This window comes from Lemur catta, chromosome 12 (assembly GCF_020740605.2).
Source record: "Lemur catta isolate mLemCat1 chromosome 12, mLemCat1.pri, whole genome shotgun sequence".
NCBI classification, from domain to species: domain Eukaryota; kingdom Metazoa; phylum Chordata; class Mammalia; order Primates; family Lemuridae; genus Lemur; species Lemur catta.
In genome coordinates, this window is record NC_059139.1 from 77,199,743 (window position 1) to 77,211,106 (window position 11,364).

At 37.0% G+C, this 11,364-nt stretch overlaps 1 pseudogene; it reads right to left on the bottom strand.

Annotated features, from left to right (window-relative positions):
* Positions 1–10,806: 10,806 nt before the first annotated feature.
* Positions 10,807–11,111, bottom strand: LOC123648391 (annotated as a pseudogene).
* Positions 11,112–11,364: the final 253 nt, after the last annotated feature.

The window sequence follows — 11,364 nt, forward strand, 5'->3', positions numbered from 1 at the left end:
ATAGAATAGCATTTTCATATTATGTGCATAACAATATATTTAATAGTTTGTGTGGTATTTTGCAGAGCTCTTTTACATATATTTACCTTATATTAACCTCATGAGACTCTGTAGAGTTGAAAGGCTAGTTATTACTAGCATCATTTTACAGAGCAGGAATGTGGCAGACACTGTTGTTTGCCTACCTGACACCCATTCATCCCATCATCCCATCCTCATTGCTAACAAAATCTTGATTGTATTTGAGACAGAAATGTGTCTTTCCTCAAATTAGATACTTGTTTCCCCAGCACTGCTGCTAGGGGTATATAATACAGTTCAGGCTTATGACTTGGAAAGAAATGTACTAGCATTTCTGGGAAGTCTTTGTATGCTTGTTGGGTTTTGTTTATTAAAAGGACCAATGTGGCTATCTCTCTCCTCCATTCTTTCCCTGACTTGTATGTGAATTTAAGGATGGAAGGTATCATAGCCATTATGTGACCAGGAAGGAAAAACCAAAAGAACTAGAAATATTGGTTCAGGGGTTTGCTTCTGGACTTTGTTATGTGGGACTATAAATTCTCATTTCATTAAGAGACTGTAATTGAGTTTTCTGTTACCTACAGCCAAATGTATTCTCAACTAGGTCTAAGACTGAATGTTTTAAATGACATTCCCAAGGTCACACAACCTATAAGAGGCACATATAAGACTAACTTAATTCAGTTATTCTTTACTCTTTATAAAACTGTCTTATATCCATTTCATGGTCAACAACATTTTATTAAATACTTACAAATTACTAGTATATGGAAATACTAAGATGAACAGGGCACAGTCCTTTTCCCTAACTCTGCAAGAGTTAAGCCAAGGAGATAAACATGTAAATAAGTATGGATAGTAAAGGTGTTTATAGGAAAAACTGTATGAACCAGACAAAATAGCCTATAGGCCAAGTCGAGTTTATGACCTCTGATGCAGAAGATAATATTTGAGCAGGAGTTTGCAAAATAAAAAGCTTTGTCAAACAGAGAAGGAGCAAGGTATTCTAGCCTTAAGGAAGAGCCAAAGGAAAGGCATGCAGGTGGAACTTCAGTTGTTTTGTATAGTTCTGTGTGCTTGAGTTTGAGGTTTTTTCTGAAAAACGGAGTTTAGACAAGGGATCGTACATATGCGGTTTATTTTGGGACATGATCCCAGGGAATAAGTGGAGGTGTCTTGAAGGAGTGAAACAAGGATAGGGAAGAGCCAATACAAGGGTGCATCACCAAGTGGGACCATACTGTGAGTAACTGGAGTTGTCTCGCTGGGACTCTCCGAGGAACTGTATGAAATACACCTTGGAATTGTGCCCCTGAAGGCTGGAACATGGGAGTGTTCATCCATCAGCTCCTGTCCTCCACTAGTCAGGGGTTGCCCAAATTGTTAAATACCTTGTACTTTCAGATTTATATATATCAAAAAAGGTCCCAACAGCATTCTTGTCTTCCTTTCAGAAAAGTTCCAGGACAGAAAGCAAGAGATAAGAACTATAGCTGAAGTACAGTGTTGTTAAGTTACACCTGCAGGAAGCTGATGTCTACAGCAATAGCTAGAATATAAGGTGGACCAACTAGATATAAGGCCAGGCACAAAAGACTGTCTAATGCACAAAGATATGATTGTAACGGAAAAAATAATGTCTAGAGATGAGACTAGAAAGGTAGGCTGGGTCTTAAAGAAAAAAAATATCTTGAATACTGATGGCAGGAGAGTCTTAAACCTGGGGTCTCCACCTCCTTAGGGCACAGTCTTGAATTTTACATGGAGGTTTGTTTATATGAGTGTGGGCATGCATTTTTTTTTTTTTTTGTAGTGGGAAGTCTTAGAGTTTCAGAGGGCTCAGTGATTCAGAATAGGTTAGAAACCCTTTCTTTGGGAAATAAGCAGAGGAGGCAAGAAAATATTGGGTTATTACTCACATTTCAATCTTTGCTAATGTTTCATGCTTTTTGAATCTGATAAACTGGAAGGCCAGTGTCAAAGATGCATTTAGTGAAAAGCTTCTTTGGTTAGCATGCTGTGATTTACCCTGAAATACCCAGGGGTCCTCTGGATGGAAAACTCTGGTGTTATCATATTGTTGTTATTAAACATTGCTGCTAAGTGCTGATAATTTCTTGTAGCCGTCTATATGTCATCTTATTTCCTCCTGACATGATTGCTGTAATAACTCATGATGAACTTGATGCTAGTTTTTGCTTAACTGAAGTCATAATGCTCTTCTGCTGCAGAAATGTCTTAATATTTTCCTTTTTATCAGGGAAAATATGTCCATGCCTCAAATTTATGATTGAAATTGAGGCCCTAGGCTGGGCGCAGTGGCTCACTCCTGTAATCCTAGCACTCTCAGAGGCCGAGGTGGGAGTATCGATTGAGGTCAGGAGTTTGAGGCCAGCAAGGCTCTGTCTCAAAAAAAAAAAAGCAAGAAATTGAGGCCCTAAAAGTTTAAATAGTAGAGACATCACATCCTTTTCGAGCGGAGAATTATTGTAAGGATTCCAGGAGGTGCACCAAAGTCTCATTTTATGCAAAGATAAGGTTCTAAATGCTGCATGGAAGTCAAGTTGGGAACATCCAAAGTTACCCTTGAAAATCCTTCAGGAAGGAGCTCTGCTGAGCAACTCCAAGCCACTGCTCAATTGGTACAACAGAACCAATCTTCCATTCGTGTTGGAGCCACTCTCTCTTCTTTAGCTGAGCACGTTCTCTTTTTCAGTTGCAAATTATCTTACATCACGAGGGAAAAATGTTCAAACACCACAGATATTTTTGTTGTTGTTGTTTTTGTTTTTATTAAATAACAGCTTTATTGAGATACAATCCATATACCATTGAAGTGTACAGTTCTATCTTTTTTAGTATATTCGCAGAGTTGTGCAGCCATCACCACAATCAATTTTAGAATATTTCATCACCCCCAAAAGGAACCCTCTACCCTTTAGCTATATTACCCCCTGACTCTACCGTCCTTCCCACCCCCCAGCCCTACACAACCTCTGATCTGCGTTCTGTCTCTATAGATTTGCTAATTCTAGACTTTTCATGTAAGTTCAATTATAGGATATGTATCTTGCTGTGACCGGCATCTTTAATTTAGCACAATGTTTTTAAGGTCCATCCATAGTGCAGCCTATATCAGTACAACATTCCATTTCTTTTTTTTTTTTTCTTTTTGCATTTTCTTTTTTTTCTTTCAGAATATTACGGGAGTACAAATGTTTAGGTTACCTATATTACCTTTGCTCCACCCGATTCAGAGCTACAAGCGTGCCCAACCCCTAGACAGTGTGCACTGCACCCATTAGGTGTGAATATACCCATTCCCTCCTCCCCCCCACCCACCTGCCCAACACCCAATAAATGTTTCTACCATACGTGCACATAAGTGTTGATCGGTTAGTACCAATTTGATGGTGAGTACATGCAAACACCACAGATACTAAAACTCTAGAATCACATGAGGGAAGAAAGGTGCTTACACTAGGGAGGACAGAGCGCGAGAGCAAGGGAGCTGAGATTGACTGAGAGACAGTCTCTTTCCCACTGTATTTTCCTTCACTCTCCTTCTGGGGCATCCACTAATTGAGTAGGACAGCAAGAGTAAATATGCACATTATTTATGTTTTTGTTACTCCTTTTGCTAAGCTACTTGAATTTATATAAGTTAAATGGAAGTAAGAGTGACTCTGTAGATCAAACAAGAGTCTGAACAGCTAACACTTATTAAGCAACCACAGCACACTACATGTTTAACTAATTTAAGCCACACAGCCACTGTAATAGGGAGATGCTATGATTATCCTCATCCTACAAATGGGGAAGCTGAGGCACAGAAAGACAAGGTAACTTGCCGGTGGTCATCTGCCTAAGCTGAGGGAGGGCACTATGACAAGCAGACAGGCTGCAGAATCTATTCTTAACGAGACTCTGTGACAGAGGGAAGGGGAGGAAGGGAGGGGTAGTGGGAAGACAAGGACTTGAATTTTTTACCATAAAAAGATTGAAAAGGTTGGAAACAACTACTTTAGTACAACTGTCTGATTACACACATGAGGAAAATGAAGCCCAGACAAAATGAGACGCCCGATGCAACCGTTCATGGGATAAAAAGGTGCGGTAAGATGAATAGTGGACCCTGAAAGACATCGGCAAAAGGGACTTGTAGATGTGATTAAGTTAAGGATCTTGAAGAGGGGGGATTATCCCGGATTATCCCTATAAACCCTAAAGGTAATCACAAGGTCCTTTATAAGAGGGAGGCAAGAGGGCCAAAGGAAGAAGTTGGAGATGTGCCCGTGGAAGCAAGAGGTTGGAGTGAAACCGATTTCAGACTTCCAACCTCCAGAGCTGTAAGAGAATAAATCTGTATGATTTTAAGCCACTAAATTTGTGGTAATTTGTTACAGCGGCCATAGGAAACTTGATACAAAGAGCCTCTTGTTATTATTATCAATTTGTTAAACAGTTGTTATGGCTTAAGGACTCCTATTACAACACAGTCTATTCTGTGTTACATTAACTTGAAAAGAATCATAATTTATTATTAAATTTTTCCCCAGCTTTATTGAGACATAACTGACATAAAATTTGTATATATTTAAAGTATGCTTGATGATTTATTAAAGATATACAAAGGTTATCACAACCAAGCTAACACATCCACCACCTCACATATTTATCGTGTGTGTGTGTGTGTGTGTGTGTGTGTGTGTGTTTGTGTGTGTGTTTATGGTGAGAACACTTAAGATCTACTCTTTTAGCAAATGTCAAGTACAACTGGCCATTGAGCAACACAGGTTTGAACTTATACATGACTTTTTTTTAATAAATACAGTTGGCCCTTTGTACTTATACATGACTTTTTTTAAATAAATATAGTTGGCCCTTTGTATTGGCAGTTTCCATAGTTGAAACCAAATGCAGATAGAAAATACAGTATTCACAGGATGTGAAACTCACATATACAGAGGGCTGACTTTGCGATTTGAGTATACATGGATTTGGGTATATGATGGGGGATCCTGGAACCAATCCTCCGATACAGAGGGATAGCTGTATACATACTTGAAAGTATTATTAACTAAAGTCATCATACAGTACATTAGATCTCCAGAACTTATTTTTTCTGCATATTTAAAACGTAGTACCATTTTATAATCTTCCCATATCTCTCACTCCCAACTCCCTGACAACCACCATTCTACTCCCTGCTTCTATGGTTTCAACTTTTTAAGATTCTACATGTAAGTGAGATCATTTACCTTTAGGCACCTAGCTTTTTTCATTTAGTATTCTGTCCCAGGTTCATTCATGGCATTGTAAACGACAAAATTTACTTTATTTGTAGTGAATAATGTTCCACTATATATGTGTGTGTGTGTGTGTGTGTGTGTGTGTATATAATACATATGCATATATATATATACACATATGCATACACACACACACACACACACACACACACACACACACACACCATGCCTTCTTTATCAGTTCATCCATTGATGGACACTTACTTAGGTTGATTCCATACCTTGGCTATTATGAATAAGGCTGCAATAAACATGAGAGTGCAGATATCTCTTCAAGATACTGATTTTATTTCCTTTGGATATATACCTAGAAGTGGGATTGCTGGATCATACGGTAATTCTATTTTTAATTTTGGGGGGAATTTCTTTACCATTTTCCATAATGGCTGTACAAATTTACAGTCCCGCCAATAGTGTACAAAGGTTTCCTTTTCTCTGCATCCTTACCAACACTTATGTCTGCCTTTTTGATGGTAGTCATTCTAACTGGTGTGAAGTGATATCGCATTCTGATTGTAATTTGCATTTCCCTGATAATTAGACATGTTGAACTTTTTTTTCATATACCTATTAGCTATTTGCATGGTTTTTTTTTAGAAATGTCTATTTAGGTCCTTTTAAATCAGGTTGTTTTCTTGTTATTGAGTTCCTGGTATATTTTGGATATTAAGTCCTTATCAGATGTATGGTTTGTAAATATTTTCTCCCATTCCATAGTTTGTCTCTTTAGTCTGTTGTTTCTCTGTAATATGCAGAAACTTTTTAATTTAATGCAATCTCATTTTTCTATTTTTGATTTAGGTGCCTGTGTTTTGGGGGCCATACCCAAAATATCATTACCCAGACCAAAGTCAAGATTTTTTCCTGTCTTTTCTTCTCAGAGTTTTACAGTTTGAGGTCTTACATATAAGTCTTTAATCCATTTTGAGTTAATTTTTTTGTATATGGTATGATATAAGGGTCAAATTTCATTCTTCTGCCTGTGGATATCCAGTTTTCCCAGCACTATTGAGATACTATTCTTTCCCCATTGTGTATTCTTGCCAACTTTGTTTCAGATCAATTGAACATAATGTGTGGATTTCTTTCTGGGCTCTCTATTCTGTTCCATTAGTCTGTATGTCTGTTTTTATGCCGGTACCATATTGTTTGGATTACTATAGCTTTGTAGTATATTTTGAAATCCAGTAGTGTGATTCTCCAACTTCGCTCTTCTTGATCAAGGTTACTTTGCCTATTATGGGTCTTTTGTGGTTCTATAAGGATTTTAGGATTGTTTTTTCTATTTCTGTGGAAATTCCCTTGGAATTTTGAGACAGATTGCATTGAATCTGTGAATCAGTTGGGGTAGTATGAACATTTTAACAAACTTAATTCTTCCAGTCCATGAACATGGAGTGTCTTTCTAATTATTTATGTCTTCTTCAATTTCTTTCATCAATGTTTTATAGGTTTTAGTGTAGAGATCTTTAACCTCCTTGATTAAATTTATCCCTATTTTTGGTATTATTATAAATTGGATTTTTTTCTTAATTACTTTTTCAGATACTTCATTGTTAGTGTGTAAAAACACAACTAATTTTTGCATGTTAGTTTTGTTTTCCTGCAACTTTACTGAACTCCTTTATTAGTTCTAACAGTTTTTTTTGTAGAATCTTTAGGGTTTTCTCTATATAAGAACATGATATCTGCAAACAGAGACAGTTTAACTTATTCCTTCCCAGTGTGGATGCATTGCACTTGACTAATTGCTCCAGCTAGGGTTTATAATGCTATGTTGATGAGAAGTAGCAAGAGTGGGCATCCTTGCCTTCTTCCTGATCTTATAGGAAAAGCTTTTAGCTTTTTATTATTGAACATGATGTTAATTGTGGTGAGCTTGTTATTTATGGCCTTATTATGTTGAGGTATTCTTTCTATACCTAATTTTTAAAAAGTTTTTATCTTGAGAGGATGTTGAATTTTGTGAAATTCTTTTTTTGTATATATTAAGATAATCATATGGTTTTATCCATCATTCTGCTTATGTGGTGTGTCACATTTATTGACTTGCATATGCTGAATAATCTTTGGATTCCAGGGATAAATCCCATTTGATCATGGTGAATAATCCTTTCAATGTGTTGTTAAATTCCATGTTGAGCATTCTTACACCTATGTTCATCAGGGATATTGGCCTGTAATTTTTTTTTCTTGTAGTGCCCCTGTCTGGCTTTTGTGTCAGAGTAATGCTGGCCTTGTAAAATGACTTTGGAAGTGTTCACCCCTCTTTATTTTTTGGAATAGTTTGAGAAGAATTTGGTTTAATTCTTCTTTACATATGTAGTAGATTTCACCAGTGAAGCCATCAGGTCCTGGTCTTTTCTTTGTTGGAAACTTTTTGATTACTGATTCAATCTCCTTATTTATTATGGATCTGTTCATATTTTCTCTTTCTTCATAATTCAGTCTAGGTAGGTTATATTTATCCATTTCTTGTAGGTTATCCTGTTTGTTGTCATATAATTCTTTTATGGTAGTCTTTTATGAAACTTTGTATTTCCATGGTATCAGTTGTAATGTTTCCTCTTTAACTTGCAATTGTATTTATTTGCATCTTCTCTCTTTTTTCCTTACTTACTCTAGTGAAAGATTTGTCAATTTTGTTCAGAAGCATGTTTTTAATTTCCACGTATTTGTGAATTTTCCAATTTCCCTGTTGTTATTGATTTAGAGTTTCATATTGTTATGACTGTAAACATACTTAATATGATTTCAGTTTCCTTAATTTGTTAAGACTTGTTTTGTGACCTAACATTTGATCTATTCTGGAGAATGTTTCAAATGTGCTTGAGAAGAAAGTGTATTCTGCTTCTTGGGAAAGGAATGTTCTGTATATGTCCATTAGGTCCATCAGTGTATAGTTTTGTTTAAGTCCTTTATTTCTTTATTGATTTTCTGTCTGGATGATATATGCATTGTTGAAAGTGGGGTATGTGAAGTTCCCTATTGTTACTGTATTGCTTTATATTTCTCCCTTCATTATTTTACTATTTTCTTTATATTTTTAGATGCTCTCTTGTTGGGTCCATATACCTGTACAATTGTTACATGCTCTTGATGAATTAGCCCCTTTCCTGTTATATAATGACCTTTTTTCCTTGTAATAGGTTTTTGACTTAAACTCTATTTTTTTGTGATGTAAGTATAACCACCCTTATGGTTATACTCCTTTGCTCATCACTTTGTATGGAATATCTTTTTTCATCTCTTCATTTTTAGCCTATATGTGTTGTTAAAGGTAAAAAGAGTCTGTTTTCTGTAGCATATAGTTGGATCATGTTTTCTTATCCATCTGGCCATGGTATGTCTTTTGATTGGATAATTTAACTGTTCACATTTAAAGTAATTATTGATGGGTAAGGGCTTAATATTGCCATTTTGTTAATTGCTTTCTGATTGGTTTATTCCTTTCGTCCACTCTTGCTGTCTTCCTCTGTGATTTGATGATTTTTTATAGTTGTAAGCTTTGATTGCTTATTCTTTTGTATATCTACTATATGTTTTATCTTTGTGGTTACCATGGAGTTTGCATAAACATTTTATAGCTATGATAGTCTATTTTAAGTTGATAAGGACTTAACTTTGACCACATCCAAAAACTCTACGCTTTAATTTCTCCTTCCCCCATATTTTATGTTATTGATGTTATAATTTACATATTTTAATATCATGTGTCCATTAACAAATTATTTCAGTTACTTTTAATACTTTCATATTTTAACATTTCTATTATAGTTAAAAGTGATTTATGCACCACCATTATGATATTACAGTGCTTTAAATTTGACTATATTTCTACTTTCATGTGTTTTCACCTTGTCAGTAGTAGTGTCCTTTCATTTTGAATTGAAGAACTCCCTTTAGCATTTCTTGTAAGGCACTAGTGGTGATGAACTCCCTCAGTTTATGTTTGGCTGAGAAAGTCTTTATCACTCCATTTCTGAAGGACAGCTCTGCCAGGTATAGTATTTTTGGTTGACAGCTTCCTTCTTTCAGCAGTTAGAATATATTATCCCATTCTCCTCTGGCCTGCAAGGTTTCCGCTAAGAAATACACTGATAATCTTATGGAGTCTCCCTTGTATGTGAAAAGTTCCTTTTCTCTTGCTATTTTCAAAATTCTATTTGTCTTTGACTTTGGAGAATTTGATTATATGTGTCTTGGTGATGGTCTCTTTCTGTTTAATCTATTTGGGGTTATTTGAGATTCATTGATCTGAAGGTTCATTGTCCTCTCCAGATTTGGGGAGTTTTGTGTCATTATTTCTTTAAATTATCTCTCTCCCACTTTCTCTTTCTCTGTTCCTTCTGGGATCTTTATAATGCATCTGTTGGCTTGATTGATGGTGCCCCATGAATCTCATAAGCTTTTTTCACTCTGTTTAATTCTTTTCTTTTTGTTCCTCTGACTGTATAACTTCAAATGACCTCTCTTCAGGCTTATTGGTTGTTTCTTCTGCTTGATCGACTCTACTGTTAAAGTGTTAGCTCTCTATAGAATTATTCAGTTTGGTCTTTGTATTCTTTAACTTCAGAATTTCTGTTGGGTTCTTTTTTGTGATTTCTATTTCTTTGCTGAAAATCTCATTTTATTCATGTATTGTTTTTCTGATTTCATTTAGTTGTCTATGAGTATTCTCTTGTAGCTCACTGAACTTCTTAAGGTGATTATTTTGGATTATTTGTCAAGCACTTTGTGGGTCTCCATGTCTGTATGATCAGTTACTGGTGCTTTATTTTGTTCCTTTGGTGATGTCATTTGTGATCCTTGAACTTGATTACTAGTGATCCTTGAGGCCTTGTGTTGAGGCCATCTGAGCATTTAAAAAACTAGGCACCTCTTCTGGTCTCAACAGACTGGTTTTGGCTGGGAAAGCCCTTCACCAGGCAGTCCTTCGGGAGATTGTGGTGGGGATGACTAGTAGGATCTACAGGAGTTCTTGAACTGGCTTATCTGGTGTCTGGGTCCTCTGAGGTGGGTCTGGCATCTGAGTCTGCAGGAATAGGCCTCCAGCCTGGGTCCACAGGGACCAGGTGCTTGGGTGGGCCTGGAGTCTGAAGCCAATAGGACTGACCTAGTAATGGTGCAAAACTAGATAGAGCCTGTGGCCATGAGGGCCAGCCTGGTGTAGGGGTAGACCTGGACTTTGGGGCCACAGCAGTCTACCTGGTGCCTAGGACTGTGGGGGCCAGCCTGGCATCAGGATTCAGTAGAGCAGGCCTTACACTGGGCCCAGGGTAAAGTCAGGTGCTCATTTCATTCTTCTCCCCGACGAAGGGTATTTATCTTCACACTGCGCTTTGTGGGCTTGGGGAAAGGTGACACACGTAATGTAAAAACTTGTATATATAAAATAGTTAATAATAATATTCTTCCATATTGTACAAGAAGGGAGACAGGGACCATTGATAAGACATAATATGAGATATTAATCAGATTTGTCCTCTTTCCCTCCCCTTCATCAGAGGCTGGACTCTCCTCATTTTTAGTTTCTCCATTTTCTGCAGGTAAATCTTCTTTAGTGTCTTGGTTAGCCTCTTAGGCCTATTTTCCCTTTGCTCCCCTTTTCCCTTTTGTTTGCACTTTTTTTTGTCTGAAGAGTTATCCTTTCCTGTTGACTTTTTGGCTTTGTTTCCACTTTTCCAGGAGCAGGTTGAGCTGACAACCTCACAGATCTCTTCTTGGCTCTTCCTTCACAGCTCCTTCTGCTGAGCTGACCTTGCTCTTGAGCATCTTGGTGGTGGGGAGGGTGGGATCTGGGTGCCTGCAGGCCACGGCATGCAGAGAGCTTCCACAAATCTCGGCTGCCTGGCTGCTGCCGCCCCTCCTGAAACTTTATTTCTTTAAATAATATTATACAGTTTGCTTTTCAGTAATACAAGTTTACCTTCTCCCTGATTTTTCCTAGTCAGTGATATTTTAGTGTTCTTCTCTGTGACTCTCTGGCTTTACAGTTCAGTGAAGATGATACCCAAATCTATATTTT